The sequence below is a fragment of the Schistocerca americana genome, chromosome 8, assembly GCF_021461395.2.
Source record: "Schistocerca americana isolate TAMUIC-IGC-003095 chromosome 8, iqSchAmer2.1, whole genome shotgun sequence".
Taxonomy (NCBI): Eukaryota; Metazoa; Arthropoda; class Insecta; order Orthoptera; family Acrididae; genus Schistocerca; species Schistocerca americana.
In genome coordinates, this window is record NC_060126.1 from 386,654,195 (window position 1) to 386,672,719 (window position 18,525).

At 53.8% G+C, this 18,525-nt stretch overlaps 41 non-coding genes across 41 annotated transcripts; 15 read left to right on the forward strand and 26 right to left on the reverse strand.

The window, feature by feature from the left end:
- Positions 1 to 417: 417 nt before the first annotated feature.
- Positions 418 to 490, forward strand: Trnar-acg. The gene has a single exon. It is a non-coding gene; the product is annotated as a tRNA-Arg (tRNA).
- Positions 491 to 1,072: 582 nt separating this feature from the next.
- Positions 1,073 to 1,144, reverse strand: Trnad-guc. The gene has a single exon. It is a non-coding gene; the product is annotated as a tRNA-Asp (tRNA).
- A 111-nt stretch (positions 1,145 to 1,255) lies between these two features.
- Positions 1,256 to 1,347, reverse strand: Trnai-uau. The gene is given in 2 exon segments: positions 1,256 to 1,291; positions 1,310 to 1,347. It is a non-coding gene; the product is annotated as a tRNA-Ile (tRNA).
- A 441-nt stretch (positions 1,348 to 1,788) lies between these two features.
- On the forward strand, positions 1,789 to 1,861 carry Trnar-acg. Its single transcript has one exon. It is a non-coding gene; the product is annotated as a tRNA-Arg (tRNA).
- Positions 1,862 to 2,443: 582 nt separating this feature from the next.
- Trnad-guc lies at positions 2,444 to 2,515 on the reverse strand. The gene has a single exon. It is a non-coding gene; the product is annotated as a tRNA-Asp (tRNA).
- A 111-nt stretch (positions 2,516 to 2,626) lies between these two features.
- Trnai-uau lies at positions 2,627 to 2,718 on the reverse strand. The gene is given in 2 exon segments: positions 2,627 to 2,662; positions 2,681 to 2,718. It is a non-coding gene; the product is annotated as a tRNA-Ile (tRNA).
- A 441-nt stretch (positions 2,719 to 3,159) lies between these two features.
- Trnar-acg lies at positions 3,160 to 3,232 on the forward strand. The gene has a single exon. It is a non-coding gene; the product is annotated as a tRNA-Arg (tRNA).
- A 582-nt stretch (positions 3,233 to 3,814) lies between these two features.
- On the reverse strand, positions 3,815 to 3,886 carry Trnad-guc. Its single transcript has one exon. It is a non-coding gene; the product is annotated as a tRNA-Asp (tRNA).
- A 111-nt stretch (positions 3,887 to 3,997) lies between these two features.
- Positions 3,998 to 4,089, reverse strand: Trnai-uau. Its single transcript is given in 2 exon segments — positions 3,998 to 4,033; positions 4,052 to 4,089. It is a non-coding gene; the product is annotated as a tRNA-Ile (tRNA).
- Positions 4,090 to 4,530: 441 nt separating this feature from the next.
- On the forward strand, positions 4,531 to 4,603 carry Trnar-acg. Its single transcript has one exon. It is a non-coding gene; the product is annotated as a tRNA-Arg (tRNA).
- Positions 4,604 to 5,185: 582 nt separating this feature from the next.
- On the reverse strand, positions 5,186 to 5,257 carry Trnad-guc. Its single transcript has one exon. It is a non-coding gene; the product is annotated as a tRNA-Asp (tRNA).
- Positions 5,258 to 5,368: 111 nt separating this feature from the next.
- Trnai-uau lies at positions 5,369 to 5,460 on the reverse strand. The gene is given in 2 exon segments: positions 5,369 to 5,404; positions 5,423 to 5,460. It is a non-coding gene; the product is annotated as a tRNA-Ile (tRNA).
- A 441-nt stretch (positions 5,461 to 5,901) lies between these two features.
- Trnar-acg lies at positions 5,902 to 5,974 on the forward strand. The gene has a single exon. It is a non-coding gene; the product is annotated as a tRNA-Arg (tRNA).
- Positions 5,975 to 6,556: 582 nt separating this feature from the next.
- Trnad-guc lies at positions 6,557 to 6,628 on the reverse strand. The gene has a single exon. It is a non-coding gene; the product is annotated as a tRNA-Asp (tRNA).
- Positions 6,629 to 6,739: 111 nt separating this feature from the next.
- Positions 6,740 to 6,831, reverse strand: Trnai-uau. The gene is given in 2 exon segments: positions 6,740 to 6,775; positions 6,794 to 6,831. It is a non-coding gene; the product is annotated as a tRNA-Ile (tRNA).
- A 441-nt stretch (positions 6,832 to 7,272) lies between these two features.
- On the forward strand, positions 7,273 to 7,345 carry Trnar-acg. Its single transcript has one exon. It is a non-coding gene; the product is annotated as a tRNA-Arg (tRNA).
- Positions 7,346 to 7,927: 582 nt separating this feature from the next.
- On the reverse strand, positions 7,928 to 7,999 carry Trnad-guc. Its single transcript has one exon. It is a non-coding gene; the product is annotated as a tRNA-Asp (tRNA).
- Positions 8,000 to 8,110: 111 nt separating this feature from the next.
- On the reverse strand, positions 8,111 to 8,202 carry Trnai-uau. The gene is given in 2 exon segments: positions 8,111 to 8,146; positions 8,165 to 8,202. It is a non-coding gene; the product is annotated as a tRNA-Ile (tRNA).
- A 441-nt stretch (positions 8,203 to 8,643) lies between these two features.
- Trnar-acg lies at positions 8,644 to 8,716 on the forward strand. Its single transcript has one exon. It is a non-coding gene; the product is annotated as a tRNA-Arg (tRNA).
- Positions 8,717 to 9,298: 582 nt separating this feature from the next.
- Trnad-guc lies at positions 9,299 to 9,370 on the reverse strand. Its single transcript has one exon. It is a non-coding gene; the product is annotated as a tRNA-Asp (tRNA).
- A 111-nt stretch (positions 9,371 to 9,481) lies between these two features.
- On the reverse strand, positions 9,482 to 9,573 carry Trnai-uau. Its single transcript is given in 2 exon segments — positions 9,482 to 9,517; positions 9,536 to 9,573. It is a non-coding gene; the product is annotated as a tRNA-Ile (tRNA).
- A 441-nt stretch (positions 9,574 to 10,014) lies between these two features.
- Trnar-acg lies at positions 10,015 to 10,087 on the forward strand. Its single transcript has one exon. It is a non-coding gene; the product is annotated as a tRNA-Arg (tRNA).
- Positions 10,088 to 10,669: 582 nt separating this feature from the next.
- On the reverse strand, positions 10,670 to 10,741 carry Trnad-guc. The gene has a single exon. It is a non-coding gene; the product is annotated as a tRNA-Asp (tRNA).
- Positions 10,742 to 10,852: 111 nt separating this feature from the next.
- Trnai-uau lies at positions 10,853 to 10,944 on the reverse strand. The gene is given in 2 exon segments: positions 10,853 to 10,888; positions 10,907 to 10,944. It is a non-coding gene; the product is annotated as a tRNA-Ile (tRNA).
- A 441-nt stretch (positions 10,945 to 11,385) lies between these two features.
- Trnar-acg lies at positions 11,386 to 11,458 on the forward strand. The gene has a single exon. It is a non-coding gene; the product is annotated as a tRNA-Arg (tRNA).
- A 582-nt stretch (positions 11,459 to 12,040) lies between these two features.
- Positions 12,041 to 12,112, reverse strand: Trnad-guc. The gene has a single exon. It is a non-coding gene; the product is annotated as a tRNA-Asp (tRNA).
- Positions 12,113 to 12,223: 111 nt separating this feature from the next.
- On the reverse strand, positions 12,224 to 12,315 carry Trnai-uau. Its single transcript is given in 2 exon segments — positions 12,224 to 12,259; positions 12,278 to 12,315. It is a non-coding gene; the product is annotated as a tRNA-Ile (tRNA).
- Positions 12,316 to 12,756: 441 nt separating this feature from the next.
- Trnar-acg lies at positions 12,757 to 12,829 on the forward strand. The gene has a single exon. It is a non-coding gene; the product is annotated as a tRNA-Arg (tRNA).
- Positions 12,830 to 13,411: 582 nt separating this feature from the next.
- Trnad-guc lies at positions 13,412 to 13,483 on the reverse strand. The gene has a single exon. It is a non-coding gene; the product is annotated as a tRNA-Asp (tRNA).
- A 111-nt stretch (positions 13,484 to 13,594) lies between these two features.
- On the reverse strand, positions 13,595 to 13,686 carry Trnai-uau. Its single transcript is given in 2 exon segments — positions 13,595 to 13,630; positions 13,649 to 13,686. It is a non-coding gene; the product is annotated as a tRNA-Ile (tRNA).
- A 441-nt stretch (positions 13,687 to 14,127) lies between these two features.
- Trnar-acg lies at positions 14,128 to 14,200 on the forward strand. The gene has a single exon. It is a non-coding gene; the product is annotated as a tRNA-Arg (tRNA).
- Positions 14,201 to 14,474: 274 nt separating this feature from the next.
- On the forward strand, positions 14,475 to 14,546 carry Trnat-cgu. Its single transcript has one exon. It is a non-coding gene; the product is annotated as a tRNA-Thr (tRNA).
- A 236-nt stretch (positions 14,547 to 14,782) lies between these two features.
- Trnad-guc lies at positions 14,783 to 14,854 on the reverse strand. Its single transcript has one exon. It is a non-coding gene; the product is annotated as a tRNA-Asp (tRNA).
- Positions 14,855 to 14,965: 111 nt separating this feature from the next.
- On the reverse strand, positions 14,966 to 15,057 carry Trnai-uau. Its single transcript is given in 2 exon segments — positions 14,966 to 15,001; positions 15,020 to 15,057. It is a non-coding gene; the product is annotated as a tRNA-Ile (tRNA).
- Positions 15,058 to 15,498: 441 nt separating this feature from the next.
- On the forward strand, positions 15,499 to 15,571 carry Trnar-acg. The gene has a single exon. It is a non-coding gene; the product is annotated as a tRNA-Arg (tRNA).
- Positions 15,572 to 16,153: 582 nt separating this feature from the next.
- Positions 16,154 to 16,225, reverse strand: Trnad-guc. The gene has a single exon. It is a non-coding gene; the product is annotated as a tRNA-Asp (tRNA).
- A 111-nt stretch (positions 16,226 to 16,336) lies between these two features.
- On the reverse strand, positions 16,337 to 16,428 carry Trnai-uau. The gene is given in 2 exon segments: positions 16,337 to 16,372; positions 16,391 to 16,428. It is a non-coding gene; the product is annotated as a tRNA-Ile (tRNA).
- A 441-nt stretch (positions 16,429 to 16,869) lies between these two features.
- Positions 16,870 to 16,942, forward strand: Trnar-acg. Its single transcript has one exon. It is a non-coding gene; the product is annotated as a tRNA-Arg (tRNA).
- Positions 16,943 to 17,524: 582 nt separating this feature from the next.
- Trnad-guc lies at positions 17,525 to 17,596 on the reverse strand. Its single transcript has one exon. It is a non-coding gene; the product is annotated as a tRNA-Asp (tRNA).
- A 111-nt stretch (positions 17,597 to 17,707) lies between these two features.
- Positions 17,708 to 17,799, reverse strand: Trnai-uau. Its single transcript is given in 2 exon segments — positions 17,708 to 17,743; positions 17,762 to 17,799. It is a non-coding gene; the product is annotated as a tRNA-Ile (tRNA).
- Positions 17,800 to 18,240: 441 nt separating this feature from the next.
- Positions 18,241 to 18,313, forward strand: Trnar-acg. The gene has a single exon. It is a non-coding gene; the product is annotated as a tRNA-Arg (tRNA).
- Positions 18,314 to 18,525: the final 212 nt, after the last annotated feature.

Here is an 18,525-nt window from a genome sequence, read left to right on the forward strand (position 1 = left end):
GGTATTCGCTTTGCTGCCAACCTGTTGTGGCTACAGACCCATCATACGACCGTCACCTGCGGCCATACTGCGACTTTAGCACCTGTCTACGGATGCTTCATACGATTCTTGTTTCATATGCTACACTTACAAGCATATCAGCCGCTTGTCATCACCGAAAAATTGCAGAAAACGCGCGCCTTGCCGTCTGCTACCTGTCCAACGGCGAGGGCAGATGTGTGGCAAGCTCTAAGCTATGCAGGCGCACCATGGCCGAGCAGCTAGAGGAGAGATGCCTTCCTTGGCAGCTCCCTGCAGAGTGCGGAAGACCGGAGTGGCCGCGCCGCCGTTGTCAGTGGACGACACGCAGTTGGCGAGCCACCGAGAACACGTTGCTCCGCGATGTGTACCCGCCTCTTACTACGAAACGCGAACAGTGGCCCTGTGGCGCAACGGATAACGCGTCTGACTACGGATCAGAAGATTCCAGGTTCGAATCCTGGCAGGGTCGGCATTTTGTTAGTTGCGGGCGCGTAGCTAGGCAGTGCATTCGAATGTTTCCGCCTGCGTGCAGTGCAATGTCAATCCTGAGCATCTCGCAGCTGCATCTCGAGACGATCGTGGTAAATATCGCTTCGTGCAAGCGTCAGCGTAGCGTCAGTCGAGCAAAGTCGAGACAAGTCAAGCTGAGAGATGTCACACAGTTAATTAATCGGTACGCGACGCAGACAACGCTTTTCCAAGTGTCCCATGTCACGCACCGAAGAGGGCGAACGCCTGCACGCAGCAGAGTGGCGCAGTGGAAGCGTGCTGGGCCCATAACCCAGAGGTCCGTGGATCGAAACCACGCTCTGCTAAAATTATTCTTTTTGTTGGGTGCTTCGAGCTCGTTCACTAAGCCTCGGGTGCGATGATTCAGCGTCAACAGCAAACCCTGTAAGTTGTGAAACGACGACGACGTGGTGTGAAGAATACGAGAAACACTTCCTAAGACGCAGACTTTCTTACGATTCTGCAGCAACTACATTTCTCGATCACAACGTTAATGTCCTTTCGGGCCACACGTGCAACTTTTGCGATATAAAAATCGCACCTCCCCGGCGGGGAATCGAACCCCGGTCTCCCGCGTGACAGGCGGGGATACTAACCACTATACTACCGAGGAATGCGCGATGCTTACCTACAATGCACGCTCACTTATGGTTCTCAAGTAGGTGATACATCTCAAATCTAGCGTCCCGATGCTTTCAGAGTCAGCTGCTACGAAATAAAAGTATGCCCCAGGTGAGGCTCGAACTCACAACCCCGGCATTGCTCACGGCTACTGCCTTATAAGTACCGCGCGCTAACCAATTGCGCCACTGGGGCTACGTCAGGGTGCTTTCAGTTAGCGGTATTCGCTTTGCTGCCAACCTGTTGTGGCTACAGACCCATCATACGACCGTCACCTGCGGCCATACTGCGACTTTAGCACCTGTCTACGGATGCTTCATACGATTCTTGTTTCATATGCTACACTTACAAGCATATCAGCCGCTTGTCATCACCGAAAAATTGCAGAAAACGCGCGCCTTGCCGTCTGCTACCTGTCCAACGGCGAGGGCAGATGTGTGGCAAGCTCTAAGCTATGCAGGCGCACCATGGCCGAGCAGCTAGAGGAGAGATGCCTTCCTTGGCAGCTCCCTGCAGAGTGCGGAAGACCGGAGTGGCCGCGCCGCCGTTGTCAGTGGACGACACGCAGTTGGCGAGCCACCGAGAACACGTTGCTCCGCGATGTGTACCCGCCTCTTACTACGAAACGCGAACAGTGTCCCTGTGGCGCAACGGATAACGCGTCTGACTACGGATCAGAAGATTCCAGGTTCGAATCCTGGCAGGGTCGGCATTTTGTTAGTTGCGGGCGCGTAGCTAGGCAGTGCATTCGAATGTTTCCGCCTGCGTGCAGTGCAATGTCAATCCTGAGCATCTCGCAGCTGCATCTCGAGACGATCGTGGTAAATATCGCTTCGTGCAAGCGTCAGCGTAGCGTCAGTCGAGCAAAGTCGAGACAAGTCAAGCTGAGAGATGTCACACAGTTAATTAATCGGTACGCGACGCAGACAACGCTTTTCCAAGTGTCCCATGTCACGCACCGAAGAGGGCGAACGCCTGCACGCAGCAGAGTGGCGCAGTGGAAGCGTGCTGGGCCCATAACCCAGAGGTCCGTGGATCGAAACCACGCTCTGCTAAAATTATTCTTTTTGTTGGGTGCTTCGAGCTCGTTCACTAAGCCTCGGGTGCGATGATTCAGCGTCAACAGCAAACCCTGTAAGTTGTGAAACGACGACGACGTGGTGTGAAGAATACGAGAAACACTTCCTAAGACGCAGACTTTCTTACGATTCTGCAGCAACTACATTTCTCGATCACAACGTTAATGTCCTTTCGGGCCACACGTGCAACTTTTGCGATATAAAAATCGCACCTCCCCGGCGGGGAATCGAACCCCGGTCTCCCGCGTGACAGGCGGGGATACTAACCACTATACTACCGAGGAATGCGCGATGCTTACCTACAATGCACGCTCACTTATGGTTCTCAAGTAGGTGATACATCTCAAATCTAGCGTCCCGATGCTTTCAGAGTCAGCTGCTACGAAATAAAAGTATGCCCCAGGTGAGGCTCGAACTCACAACCCCGGCATTGCTCACGGCTACTGCCTTATAAGTACCGTGCGCTAACCAATTGCGCCACTGGGGCTACGTCAGGGTGCTTTCAGTTAGCGGTATTCGCTTTGCTGCCAACCTGTTGTGGCTACAGACCCATCATACGACCGTCACCTGCGGCCATACTGCGACTTTAGCACCTGTCTACGGATGCTTCATACGATTCTTGTTTCATATGCTACACTTACAAGCATATCAGCCGCTTGTCATCACCGAAAAATTGCAGAAAACGCGCGCCTTGCCGTCTGCTACCTGTCCAACGGCGAGGGCAGATGTGTGGCAAGCTCTAAGCTATGCAGGCGCACCATGGCCGAGCAGCTAGAGGAGAGATGCCTTCCTTGGCAGCTCCCTGCAGAGTGCGGAAGACCGGAGTGGCCGCGCCGCCGTTGTCAGTGGACGACACGCAGTTGGCGAGCCACCGAGAACACGTTGCTCCGCGATGTGTACCCGCCTCTTACTACGAAACGCGAACAGTGTCCCTGTGGCGCAACGGATAACGCGTCTGACTACGGATCAGAAGATTCCAGGTTCGAATCCTGGCAGGGTCGGCATTTTGTTAGTTGCGGGCGCGTAGCTAGGCAGTGCATTCGAATGTTTCCGCCTGCGTGCAGTGCAATGTCAATCCTGAGCATCTCGCAGCTGCATCTCGAGACGATCGTGGTAAATATCGCTTCGTGCAAGCGTCAGCGTAGCGTCAGTCGAGCAAAGTCGAGACAAGTCAAGCTGAGAGATGTCACACAGTTAATTAATCGGTACGCGACGCAGACAACGCTTTTCCAAGTGTCCCATGTCACGCACCGAAGAGGGCGAACGCCTGCACGCAGCAGAGTGGCGCAGTGGAAGCGTGCTGGGCCCATAACCCAGAGGTCCGTGGATCGAAACCACGCTCTGCTAAAATTATTCTTTTTGTTGGGTGCTTCGAGCTCGTTCACTAAGCCTCGGGTGCGATGATTCAGCGTCAACAGCAAACCCTGTAAGTTGTGAAACGACGACGACGTGGTGTGAAGAATACGAGAAACACTTCCTAAGACGCAGACTTTCTTACGATTCTGCAGCAACTACATTTCTCGATCACAACGTTAATGTCCTTTCGGGCCACACGTGCAACTTTTGCGATATAAAAATCGCACCTCCCCGGCGGGGAATCGAACCCCGGTCTCCCGCGTGACAGGCGGGGATACTAACCACTATACTACCGAGGAATGCGCGATGCTTACCTACAATGCACGCTCACTTATGGTTCTCAAGTAGGTGATACATCTCAAATCTAGCGTCCCGATGCTTTCAGAGTCAGCTGCTACGAAATAAAAGTATGCCCCAGGTGAGGCTCGAACTCACAACCCCGGCATTGCTCACGGCTACTGCCTTATAAGTACCGTGCGCTAACCAATTGCGCCACTGGGGCTACGTCAGGGTGCTTTCAGTTAGCGGTATTCGCTTTGCTGCCAACCTGTTGTGGCTACAGACCCATCATACGACCGTCACCTGCGGCCATACTGCGACTTTAGCACCTGTCTACGGATGCTTCATACGATTCTTGTTTCATATGCTACACTTACAAGCATATCAGCCGCTTGTCATCACCGAAAAATTGCAGAAAACGCGCGCCTTGCCGTCTGCTACCTGTCCAACGGCGAGGGCAGATGTGTGGCAAGCTCTAAGCTATGCAGGCGCACCATGGCCGAGCAGCTAGAGGAGAGATGCCTTCCTTGGCAGCTCCCTGCAGAGTGCGGAAGACCGGAGTGGCCGCGCCGCCGTTGTCAGTGGACGACACGCAGTTGGCGAGCCACCGAGAACACGTTGCTCCGCGATGTGTACCCGCCTCTTACTACGAAACGCGAACAGTGTCCCTGTGGCGCAACGGATAACGCGTCTGACTACGGATCAGAAGATTCCAGGTTCGAATCCTGGCAGGGTCGGCATTTTGTTAGTTGCGGGCGCGTAGCTAGGCAGTGCATTCGAATGTTTCCGCCTGCGTGCAGTGCAATGTCAATCCTGAGCATCTCGCAGCTGCATCTCGAGACGATCGTGGTAAATATCGCTTCGTGCAAGCGTCAGCGTAGCGTCAGTCGAGCAAAGTCGAGACAAGTCAAGCTGAGAGATGTCACACAGTTAATTAATCGGTACGCGACGCAGACAACGCTTTTCCAAGTGTCCCATGTCACGCACCGAAGAGGGCGAACGCCTGCACGCAGCAGAGTGGCGCAGTGGAAGCGTGCTGGGCCCATAACCCAGAGGTCCGTGGATCGAAACCACGCTCTGCTAAAATTATTCTTTTTCTTGGGTGCTTCGAGCTCGTTCACTAAGCCTCGGGTGCGATGATTCAGCGTCAACAGCAAACCCTGTAAGTTGTGAAACGACGACGACGTGGTGTGAAGAATACGAGAAACACTTCCTAAGACGCAGACTTTCTTACGATTCTGCAGCAACTACATTTCTCGATCACAACGTTAATGTCCTTTCGGGCCACACGTGCAACTTTTGCGATATAAAAATCGCACCTCCCCGGCGGGGAATCGAACCCCGGTCTCCCGCGTGACAGGCGGGGATACTAACCACTATACTACCGAGGAATGCGCGATGCTTACCTACAATGCACGCTCACTTATGGTTCTCAAGTAGGTGATACATCTCAAATCTAGCGTCCCGATGCTTTCAGAGTCAGCTGCTACGAAATAAAAGTATGCCCCAGGTGAGGCTCGAACTCACAACCCCGGCATTGCTCACGGCTACTGCCTTATAAGTACCGTGCGCTAACCAATTGCGCCACTGGGGCTACGGCAGGGTGCTTTCAGTTAGCGGTATTCGCTTTGCTGCCAACCTGTTGTGGCTACAGACCCATCATACGACCGTCACCTGCGGCCATACTGCGACTTTAGCACCTGTCTACGGATGCTTCATACGATTCTTGTTTCATATGCTACACTTACAAGCATATCAGCCGCTTGTCATCACCGAAAAATTGCAGAAAACGCGCGCCTTGCCGTCTGCTACCTGTCCAACGGCGAGGGCAGATGTGTGGCAAGCTCTAAGCTATGCAGGCGCACCATGGCCGAGCAGCTAGAGGAGAGATGCCTTCCTTGGCAGCTCCCTGCAGAGTGCGGAAGACCGGAGTGGCCGCGCCGCCGTTGTCAGTGGACGACACGCAGTTGGCGAGCCACCGAGAACACGTTGCTCCGCGATGTGTACCCGCCTCTTACTACGAAACGCGAACAGTGGCCCTGTGGCGCAACGGATAACGCGTCTGACTACGGATCAGAAGATTCCAGGTTCGAATCCTGGCAGGGTCGGCATTTTGTTAGTTGCGGGCGCGTAGCTAGGCAGTGCATTCGAATGTTTCCGCCTGCGTGCAGTGCAATGTCAATCCTGAGCATCTCGCAGCTGCATCTCGAGACGATCGTGGTAAATATCGCTTCGTGCAAGCGTCAGCGTAGCGTCAGTCGAGCAAAGTCGAGACAAGTCAAGCTGAGAGATGTCACACAGTTAATTAATCGGTACGCGACGCAGACAACGCTTTTCCAAGTGTCCCATGTCACGCACCGAAGAGGGCGAACGCCTGCACGCAGCAGAGTGGCGCAGTGGAAGCGTGCTGGGCCCATAACCCAGAGGTCCGTGGATCGAAACCACGCTCTGCTAAAATTATTCTTTTTGTTGGGTGCTTCGAGCTCGTTCACTAAGCCTCGGGTGCGATGATTCAGCGTCAACAGCAAACCCTGTAAGTTGTGAAACGACGACGACGTGGTGTGAAGAATACGAGAAACACTTCCTAAGACGCAGACTTTCTTACGATTCTGCAGCAACTACATTTCTCGATCACAACGTTAATGTCCTTTCGGGCCACACGTGCAACTTTTGCGATATAAAAATCGCACCTCCCCGGCGGGGAATCGAACCCCGGTCTCCCGCGTGACAGGCGGGGATACTAACCACTATACTACCGAGGAATGCGCGATGCTTACCTACAATGCACGCTCACTTATGGTTCTCAAGTAGGTGATACATCTCAAATCTAGCGTCCCGATGCTTTCAGAGTCAGCTGCTACGAAATAAAAGTATGCCCCAGGTGAGGCTCGAACTCACAACCCCGGCATTGCTCACGGCTACTGCCTTATAAGTACCGTGCGCTAACCAATTGCGCCACTGGGGCTACGGCAGGGTGCTTTCAGTTAGCGGTATTCGCTTTGCTGCCAACCTGTTGTGGCTACAGACCCATCATACGACCGTCACCTGCGGCCATACTGCGACTTTAGCACCTGTCTACGGATGCTTCATACGATTCTTGTTTCATATGCTACACTTACAAGCATATCAGCCGCTTGTCATCACCGAAAAATTGCAGAAAACGCGCGCCTTGCCGTCTGCTACCTGTCCAACGGCGAGGGCAGATGTGTGGCAAGCTCTAAGCTATGCAGGCGCACCATGGCCGAGCAGCTAGAGGAGAGATGCCTTCCTTGGCAGCTCCCTGCAGAGTGCGGAAGACCGGAGTGGCCGCGCCGCCGTTGTCAGTGGACGACACGCAGTTGGCGAGCCACCGAGAACACGTTGCTCCGCGATGTGTACCCGCCTCTTACTACGAAACGCGAACAGTGTCCCTGTGGCGCAACGGATAACGCGTCTGACTACGGATCAGAAGATTCCAGGTTCGAATCCTGGCAGGGTCGGCATTTTGTTAGTTGCGGGCGCGTAGCTAGGCAGTGCATTCGAATGTTTCCGCCTGCGTGCAGTGCAATGTCAATCCTGAGCATCTCGCAGCTGCATCTCGAGACGATCGTGGTAAATATCGCTTCGTGCAAGCGTCAGCGTAGCGTCAGTCGAGCAAAGTCGAGACAAGTCAAGCTGAGAGATGTCACACAGTTAATTAATCGGTACGCGACGCAGACAACGCTTTTCCAAGTGTCCCATGTCACGCACCGAAGAGGGCGAACGCCTGCACGCAGCAGAGTGGCGCAGTGGAAGCGTGCTGGGCCCATAACCCAGAGGTCCGTGGATCGAAACCACGCTCTGCTAAAATTATTCTTTTTCTTGGGTGCTTCGAGCTCGTTCACTAAGCCTCGGGTGCGATGATTCAGCGTCAACAGCAAACCCTGTAAGTTGTGAAACGACGACGACGTGGTGTGAAGAATACGAGAAACACTTCCTAAGACGCAGACTTTCTTACGATTCTGCAGCAACTACATTTCTCGATCACAACGTTAATGTCCTTTCGGGCCACACGTGCAACTTTTGCGATATAAAAATCGCACCTCCCCGGCGGGGAATCGAACCCCGGTCTCCCGCGTGACAGGCGGGGATACTAACCACTATACTACCGAGGAATGCGCGATGCTTACCTACAATGCACGCTCACTTATGGTTCTCAAGTAGGTGATACATCTCAAATCTAGCGTCCCGATGCTTTCAGAGTCAGCTGCTACGAAATAAAAGTATGCCCCAGGTGAGGCTCGAACTCACAACCCCGGCATTGCTCACGGCTACTGCCTTATAAGTACCGTGCGCTAACCAATTGCGCCACTGGGGCTACGGCAGGGTGCTTTCAGTTAGCGGTATTCGCTTTGCTGCCAACCTGTTGTGGCTACAGACCCATCATACGACCGTCACCTGCGGCCATACTGCGACTTTAGCACCTGTCTACGGATGCTTCATACGATTCTTGTTTCATATGCTACACTTACAAGCATATCAGCCGCTTGTCATCACCGAAAAATTGCAGAAAACGCGCGCCTTGCCGTCTGCTACCTGTCCAACGGCGAGGGCAGATGTGTGGCAAGCTCTAAGCTATGCAGGCGCACCATGGCCGAGCAGCTAGAGGAGAGATGCCTTCCTTGGCAGCTCCCTGCAGAGTGCGGAAGACCGGAGTGGCCGCGCCGCCGTTGTCAGTGGACGACACGCAGTTGGCGAGCCACCGAGAACACGTTGCTCCGCGATGTGTACCCGCCTCTTACTACGAAACGCGAACAGTGGCCCTGTGGCGCAACGGATAACGCGTCTGACTACGGATCAGAAGATTCCAGGTTCGAATCCTGGCAGGGTCGGCATTTTGTTAGTTGCGGGCGCGTAGCTAGGCAGTGCATTCGAATGTTTCCGCCTGCGTGCAGTGCAATGTCAATCCTGAGCATCTCGCAGCTGCATCTCGAGACGATCGTGGTAAATATCGCTTCGTGCAAGCGTCAGCGTAGCGTCAGTCGAGCAAAGTCGAGACAAGTCAAGCTGAGAGATGTCACACAGTTAATTAATCGGTACGCGACGCAGACAACGCTTTTCCAAGTGTCCCATGTCACGCACCGAAGAGGGCGAACGCCTGCACGCAGCAGAGTGGCGCAGTGGAAGCGTGCTGGGCCCATAACCCAGAGGTCCGTGGATCGAAACCACGCTCTGCTAAAATTATTCTTTTTGTTGGGTGCTTCGAGCTCGTTCACTAAGCCTCGGGTGCGATGATTCAGCGTCAACAGCAAACCCTGTAAGTTGTGAAACGACGACGACGTGGTGTGAAGAATACGAGAAACACTTCCTAAGACGCAGACTTTCTTACGATTCTGCAGCAACTACATTTCTCGATCACAACGTTAATGTCCTTTCGGGCCACACGTGCAACTTTTGCGATATAAAAATCGCACCTCCCCGGCGGGGAATCGAACCCCGGTCTCCCGCGTGACAGGCGGGGATACTAACCACTATACTACCGAGGAATGCGCGATGCTTACCTACAATGCACGCTCACTTATGGTTCTCAAGTAGGTGATACATCTCAAATCTAGCGTCCCGATGCTTTCAGAGTCAGCTGCTACGAAATAAAAGTATGCCCCAGGTGAGGCTCGAACTCACAACCCCGGCATTGCTCACGGCTACTGCCTTATAAGTACCGTGCGCTAACCAATTGCGCCACTGGGGCTACGGCAGGGTGCTTTCAGTTAGCGGTATTCGCTTTGCTGCCAACCTGTTGTGGCTACAGACCCATCATACGACCGTCACCTGCGGCCATACTGCGACTTTAGCACCTGTCTACGGATGCTTCATACGATTCTTGTTTCATATGCTACACTTACAAGCATATCAGCCGCTTGTCATCACCGAAAAATTGCAGAAAACGCGCGCCTTGCCGTCTGCTACCTGTCCAACGGCGAGGGCAGATGTGTGGCAAGCTCTAAGCTATGCAGGCGCACCATGGCCGAGCAGCTAGAGGAGAGATGCCTTCCTTGGCAGCTCCCTGCAGAGTGCGGAAGACCGGAGTGGCCGCGCCGCCGTTGTCAGTGGACGACACGCAGTTGGCGAGCCACCGAGAACACGTTGCTCCGCGATGTGTACCCGCCTCTTACTACGAAACGCGAACAGTGGCCCTGTGGCGCAACGGATAACGCGTCTGACTACGGATCAGAAGATTCCAGGTTCGAATCCTGGCAGGGTCGGCATTTTGTTAGTTGCGGGCGCGTAGCTAGGCAGTGCATTCGAATGTTTCCGCCTGCGTGCAGTGCAATGTCAATCCTGAGCATCTCGCAGCTGCATCTCGAGACGATCGTGGTAAATATCGCTTCGTGCAAGCGTCAGCGTAGCGTCAGTCGAGCAAAGTCGAGACAAGTCAAGCTGAGAGATGTCACACAGTTAATTAATCGGTACGCGACGCAGACAACGCTTTTCCAAGTGTCCCATGTCACGCACCGAAGAGGGCGAACGCCTGCACGCAGCAGAGTGGCGCAGTGGAAGCGTGCTGGGCCCATAACCCAGAGGTCCGTGGATCGAAACCACGCTCTGCTAAAATTATTCTTTTTCTTGGGTGCTTCGAGCTCGTTCACTAAGCCTCGGGTGCGATGATTCAGCGTCAACAGCAAACCCTGTAAGTTGTGAAACGACGACGACGTGGTGTGAAGAATACGAGAAACACTTCCTAAGACGCAGACTTTCTTACGATTCTGCAGCAACTACATTTCTCGATCACAACGTTAATGTCCTTTCGGGCCACACGTGCAACTTTTGCGATATAAAAATCGCACCTCCCCGGCGGGGAATCGAACCCCGGTCTCCCGCGTGACAGGCGGGGATACTAACCACTATACTACCGAGGAATGCGCGATGCTTACCTACAATGCACGCTCACTTATGGTTCTCAAGTAGGTGATACATCTCAAATCTAGCGTCCCGATGCTTTCAGAGTCAGCTGCTACGAAATAAAAGTATGCCCCAGGTGAGGCTCGAACTCACAACCCCGGCATTGCTCACGGCTACTGCCTTATAAGTACCGTGCGCTAACCAATTGCGCCACTGGGGCTACGGCAGGGTGCTTTCAGTTAGCGGTATTCGCTTTGCTGCCAACCTGTTGTGGCTACAGACCCATCATACGACCGTCACCTGCGGCCATACTGCGACTTTAGCACCTGTCTACGGATGCTTCATACGATTCTTGTTTCATATGCTACACTTACAAGCATATCAGCCGCTTGTCATCACCGAAAAATTGCAGAAAACGCGCGCCTTGCCGTCTGCTACCTGTCCAACGGCGAGGGCAGATGTGTGGCAAGCTCTAAGCTATGCAGGCGCACCATGGCCGAGCAGCTAGAGGAGAGATGCCTTCCTTGGCAGCTCCCTGCAGAGTGCGGAAGACCGGAGTGGCCGCGCCGCCGTTGTCAGTGGACGACACGCAGTTGGCGAGCCACCGAGAACACGTTGCTCCGCGATGTGTACCCGCCTCTTACTACGAAACGCGAACAGTGGCCCTGTGGCGCAACGGATAACGCGTCTGACTACGGATCAGAAGATTCCAGGTTCGAATCCTGGCAGGGTCGGAATTTTGTTAGTTGCGGGCGCGTAGCTAGGCAGTGCATTCGAATGTTTCCGCCTGCGTGCAGTGCAATGTCAATCCTGAGCATCTCGCAGCTGCATCTCGAGACGATCGTGGTAAATATCGCTTCGTGCAAGCGTCAGCGTAGCGTCAGTCGAGCAAAGTCGAGACAAGTCAAGCTGAGAGATGTCACACAGTTAATTAATCGGTACGCGACGCAGACAACGCTTTTCCAAGTGTCCCATGTCACGCACCGAAGAGGGCGAACGCCTGCACGCAGCAGAGTGGCGCAGTGGAAGCGTGCTGGGCCCATAACCCAGAGGTCCGTGGATCGAAACCACGCTCTGCTAAAATTATTCTTTTTGTTGGGTGCTTCGAGCTCGTTCACTAAGCCTCGGGTGCGATGATTCAGCGTCAACAGCAAACCCTGTAAGTTGTGAAACGACGACGACGTGGTGTGAAGAATACGAGAAACACTTCCTAAGACGCAGACTTTCTTACGATTCTGCAGCAACTACATTTCTCGATCACAACGTTAATGTCCTTTCGGGCCACACGTGCAACTTTTGCGATATAAAAATCGCACCTCCCCGGCGGGGAATCGAACCCCGGTCTCCCGCGTGACAGGCGGGGATACTAACCACTATACTACCGAGGAATGCGCGATGCTTACCTACAATGCACGCTCACTTATGGTTCTCAAGTAGGTGATACATCTCAAATCTAGCGTCCCGATGCTTTCAGAGTCAGCTGCTACGAAATAAAAGTATGCCCCAGGTGAGGCTCGAACTCACAACCCCGGCATTGCTCACGGCTACTGCCTTATAAGTACCGTGCGCTAACCAATTGCGCCACTGGGGCTACGGCAGGGTGCTTTCAGTTAGCGGTATTCGCTTTGCTGCCAACCTGTTGTGGCTACAGACCCATCATACGACCGTCACCTGCGGCCATACTGCGACTTTAGCACCTGTCTACGGATGCTTCATACGATTCTTGTTTCATATGCTACACTTACAAGCATATCAGCCGCTTGTCATCACCGAAAAATTGCAGAAAACGCGCGCCTTGCCGTCTGCTACCTGTCCAACGGCGAGGGCAGATGTGTGGCAAGCTCTAAGCTATGCAGGCGCACCATGGCCGAGCAGCTAGAGGAGAGATGCCTTCCTTGGCAGCTCCCTGCAGAGTGCGGAAGACCGGAGTGGCCGCGCCGCCGTTGTCAGTGGACGACACGCAGTTGGCGAGCCACCGAGAACACGTTGCTCCGCGATGTGTACCCGCCTCTTACTACGAAACGCGAACAGTGTCCCTGTGGCGCAACGGATAACGCGTCTGACTACGGATCAGAAGATTCCAGGTTCGAATCCTGGCAGGGTCGGCATTTTGTTAGTTGCGGGCGCGTAGCTAGGCAGTGCATTCGAATGTTTCCGCCTGCGTGCAGTGCAATGTCAATCCTGAGCATCTCGCAGCTGCATCTCGAGACGATCGTGGTAAATATCGCTTCGTGCAAGCGTCAGCGTAGCGTCAGTCGAGCAAAGTCGAGACAAGTCAAGCTGAGAGATGTCACACAGTTAATTAATCGGTACGCGACGCAGACAACGCTTTTCCAAGTGTCCCATGTCACGCACCGAAGAGGGCGAACGCCTGCACGCAGCAGAGTGGCGCAGTGGAAGCGTGCTGGGCCCATAACCCAGAGGTCCGTGGATCGAAACCACGCTCTGCTAAAATTATTCTTTTTCTTGGGTGCTTCGAGCTCGTTCACTAAGCCTCGGGTGCGATGATTCAGCGTCAACAGCAAACCCTGTAAGTTGTGAAACGACGACGACGTGGTGTGAAGAATACGAGAAACACTTCCTAAGACGCAGACTTTCTTACGATTCTGCAGCAACTACATTTCTCGATCACAACGTTAATGTCCTTTCGGGCCACACGTGCAACTTTTGCGATATAAAAATCGCACCTCCCCGGCGGGGAATCGAACCCCGGTCTCCCGCGTGACAGGCGGGGATACTAACCACTATACTACCGAGGAATGCGCGATGCTTACCTACAATGCACGCTCACTTATGGTTCTCAAGTAGGTGATACATCTCAAATCTAGCGTCCCGATGCTTTCAGAGTCAGCTGCTACGAAATAAAAGTATGCCCCAGGTGAGGCTCGAACTCACAACCCCGGCATTGCTCACGGCTACTGCCTTATAAGTACCGTGCGCTAACCAATTGCGCCACTGGGGCTACGGCAGGGTGCTTTCAGTTAGCGGTATTCGCTTTGCTGCCAACCTGTTGTGGCTACAGACCCATCATACGACCGTCACCTGCGGCCATACTGCGACTTTAGCACCTGTCTACGGATGCTTCATACGATTCTTGTTTCATATGCTACACTTACAAGCATATCAGCCGCTTGTCATCACCGAAAAATTGCAGAAAACGCGCGCCTTGCCGTCTGCTACCTGTCCAACGGCGAGGGCAGATGTGTGGCAAGCTCTAAGCTATGCAGGCGCACCATGGCCGAGCAGCTAGAGGAGAGATGCCTTCCTTGGCAGCTCCCTGCAGAGTGCGGAAGACCGGAGTGGCCGCGCCGCCGTTGTCAGTGGACGACACGCAGTTGGCGAGCCACCGAGAACACGTTGCTCCGCGATGTGTACCCGCCTCTTACTACGAAACGCTAACAGTGGCCCTGTGGCGCAACGGATAACGCGTCTGACTACGGATCAGAAGATTCCAGGTTCGAATCCTGGCAGGGTCGGCATTTTGTTAGTTGCGGGCGCGTAGCTAGGCAGTGCATTCGAATGTTTCCGCCTGCGTGCAGTGCAATGTCAATCCTGAGCATCTCGCAGCTGCATCTCGAGACGATCGTGGTAAATATCGCTTCGTGCAAGCGTCAGCGTAGCGTCAGTCGAGCAAAGTCGAGACAAGTCAAGCTGAGAGATGTCACACAGTTAATTAATCGGTACGCGACGCAGACAACGCTTTTCCAAGTGTCCCATGTCACGCACCGAAGAGGGCGAACGCCTGCACGCAGCAGAGTGGCGCAGTGGAAGCGTGCTGGGCCCGTAACCCAGAGGTCCGTGGATCGAAACCACGCTCTGCTAAAATTATTCTTTTTGTTGGGTGCTTCGAGCTCGTTCACTAAGCCTCGGGTGCGATGATTCAGCGTCAACAGCAAACCCTGTAAGTTGTGAAACGACGACGACGTGGTGTGAAGAATACGAGAAACACTTCCTAAGACGCAGACTTTCTTACGATTCTGCAGCAACTACATTTCTCGATCACAACGTTAATGTCCTTTCGGGCCACACGTGCAACTTTTGCGATATAAAAATCGCACCTCCCCGGCGGGGAATCGAACCCCGGTCTCCCGCGTGACAGGCGGGGATACTAACCACTATACTACCGAGGAATGCGCGATGCTTACCTACAATGCACGCTCACTTATGGTTCTCAAGTAGGTGATACATCTCAAATCTAGCGTCCCGATGCTTTCAGAGTCAGCTGCTACGAAATAAAAGTATGCCCCAGGTGAGGCTCGAACTCACAACCCCGGCATTGCTCACGGCTACTGCCTTATAAGTACCGTGCGCTAACCAATTGCGCCACTGGGGCTACGGCAGGGTGCTTTCAGTTAGCGGTATTCGCTTTGCTGCCAACCTGTTGTGGCTACAGACCCATCATACGACCGTCACCTGCGGCCATACTGCGACTTTAGCACCTGTCTACGGATGCTTCATACGATTCTTGTTTCATATGCTACACTTACAAGCATATCAGCCGCTTGTCATCACCGAAAAATTGCAGAAAACGCGCGCCTTGCCGTCTGCTACCTGTCCAACGGCGAGGGCAGATGTGTGGCAAGCTCTAAGCTATGCAGGCGCACCATGGCCGAGCAGCTAGAGGAGAGATGCCTTCCTTGGCAGCTCCCTGCAGAGTGCGGAAGACCGGAGTGGCCGCGCCGCCGTTGTCAGTGGACGACACGCAGTTGGCGAGCCACCGAGAACACGTTGCTCCGCGATGTGTACCCGCCTCTTACTACGAAACGCGAACAGTGGCCCTGTGGCGCAACGGATAACGCGTCTGACTACGGATCAGAAGATTCCAGGTTCGAATCCTGGCAGGGTCGGCATTTTGTTAGTTGCGGGCGCGTAGCTAGGCAGTGCATTCGAATGTTTCCGCCTGCGTGCAGTGCAATGTCAATCCTGAGCATCTCGCAGCTGCATCTCGAGACGATCGTGGTAAATATCGCTTCGTGCAAGCGTCAGCGTAGCGTCAGTCGAGCAAAGTCGAGACAAGTCAAGCTGAGAGATGTCACACAGTTAATTAATCGGTACGCGACGCAGACAACGCTTTTCCAAGTGTCCCATGTCACGCACCGAAGAGGGCGAACGCCTGCACGCAGCAGAGTGGCGCAGTGGAAGCGTGCTGGGCCCATAACCCAGAGGTCCGTGGATCGAAACCACGCTCTGCTAAAATTATTCTTTTTGTTGGGTGCTTCGAGCTCGTTCACTAAGCCTCGGGTGCGATGATTCAGCGTCAACAGCAAACCCTGTAAGTTGTGAAACGACGACGACGTGGTGTGAAGAATACGAGAAACACTTCCTAAGACGCAGACTTTCTTACGATTCTGCAGCAACTACATTTCTCGATCACAACGTTAATGTCCTTTCGGGCCACACGTGCAACTTTTGCGATATAAAAATCGCACCTCCCCGGCGGGGAATCGAACCCCGGTCTCCCGCGTGACAGGCGGGGATACTAACCACTATACTACCGAGGAATGCGCGATGCTTACCTACAATGCACGCTCACTTATGGTTCTCAAGTAGGTGATACATCTCAAATCTAGCGTCCCGATGCTTTCAGAGTCAGCTGCTACGAAATAAAAGTATGCCCCAGGTGAGGCTCGAACTCACAACCCCGGCATTGCTCACGGCTACTGCCTTATAAGTACCGTGCGCTAACCAATTGCGCCACTGGGGCTACGGCAGGGTGCTTTCAGTTAGCGGTATTCGCTTTGCTGCCAACCTGTTGTGGCTACAGACCCATCATACGACCGTCACCTGCGGCCATACTGCGACTTTAGCACCTGTCTACGGATGCTTCATACGATTCTTGTTTCATATGCTACACTTACAAGCATATCAGCCGCTTGTCATCACCGAAAAATTGCAGAAAACGCGCGCCTTGCCGTCTGCTACCTGTCCAACGGCGAGGGCAGATGTGTGGCAAGCTCTAAGCTATGCAGGCGCACCATGGCCGAGCAGCTAGAGGAGAGATGCCTTCCTTGGCAGCTCCCTGCAGAGTGCGGAAGACCGGAGTGGCCGCGCCGCCGTTGTCAGTGGACGACACGCAGTTGGCGAGCCACCGAGAACACGTTGCTCCGCGATGTGTACCCGCCTCTTACTACGAAACGCGAACAGTGGCCCTGTGGCGCAACGGATAACGCGTCTGACTACGGATCAGAAGATTCCAGGTTCGAATCCTGGCAGGGTCGGCATTTTGTTAGTTGCGGGCGCGTAGCTAGGCAGTGCATTCGAATGTTTCCGCCTGCGTGCAGTGCAATGTCAATCCTGAGCATCTCGCAGCTGCATCTCGAGACGATCGTGGTAAATATCGCTTCGTGCAAGCGTCAGCGTAGCGTCAGTCGAGCAAAGTCGAGACAAGTCAAGCTGAGAGATGTCACACAGTTAATTAATCGGTACGCGACGCAGACAACGCTTTTCCAAGTGTCCCATGTCACGCACCGAAGAGGGCGAACGCCTGCACGCAGCAGAGTGGCGCAGTGGAAGCGTGCTGGGCCCATAACCCAGAGGTCCGTGGATCGAAACCACGCTCTGCTAAAATTATTCTTTTTGTTGGGTGCTTCGAGCTCGTTCACTAAGCCTCGGGTGCGATGATTCAGCGTCAACAGCAAACCCTGTAAGTTGTGAAACGACGACGACGTGGTGTGAAGAATACGAGAAACACTTCCTAAGACGCAGACTTTCTTACGATTCTGCAGCAACTACATTTCTCGATCACAACGTTAATGTCCTTTCGGGCCACACGTGCAACTTTTGCGATATAAAAATCGCACCTCCCCGGCGGGGAATCGAACCCCGGTCTCCCGCGTGACAGGCGGGGATACTAACCACTATACTACCGAGGAATGCGCGATGCTTACCTACAATGCACGCTCACTTATGGTTCTCAAGTAGGTGATACATCTCAAATCTAGCGTCCCGATGCTTTCAGAGTCAGCTGCTACGAAATAAAAGTATGCCCCAGGTGAGGCTCGAACTCACAACCCCGGCATTGCTCACGGCTACTGCCTTATAAGTACCGTGCGCTAACCAATTGCGCCACTGGGGCTACGGCAGGGTGCTTTCAGTTAGCGGTATTCGCTTTGCTGCCAACCTGTTGTGGCTACAGACCCATCATACGACCGTCACCTGCGGCCATACTGCGACTTTAGCACCTGTCTACGGATGCTTCATACGATTCTTGTTTCATATGCTACACTTACAAGCATATCAGCCGCTTGTCATCACCGAAAAATTGCAGAAAACGCGCGCCTTGCCGTCTGCTACCTGTCCAACGGCGAGGGCAGATGTGTGGCAAGCTCTAAGCTATGCAGGCGCACCATGGCCGAGCAGCTAGAGGAGAGATGCCTTCCTTGGCAGCTCCCTGCAGAGTGCGGAAGACCGGAGTGGCCGCGCCGCCGTTGTCAGTGGACGACACGCAGTTGGCGAGCCACCGAGAACACGTTGCTCCGCGATGTGTACCCGCCTCTTACTACGAAACGCGAACAGTGGCCCTGTGGCGCAACGGATAACGCGTCTGACTACGGATCAGAAGATTCCAGGTTCGAATCCTGGCAGGGTCGGCATTTTGTTAGTTGCGGGCGCGTAGCTAGGCAGTGCATTCGAATGTTTCCGCCTGCGTGCAGTGCAATGTCAATCCTGAGCATCTCGCAGCTGCATCTCGAGACGATCGTGGTAAATATCGCTTCGTGCAAGCGTCAGCGTAGCGTCAGTCGAGCAAAGTCGAGACAAGTCAAGCTGAGAGATGTCACACAGTTAATTAATCGGTACGCGA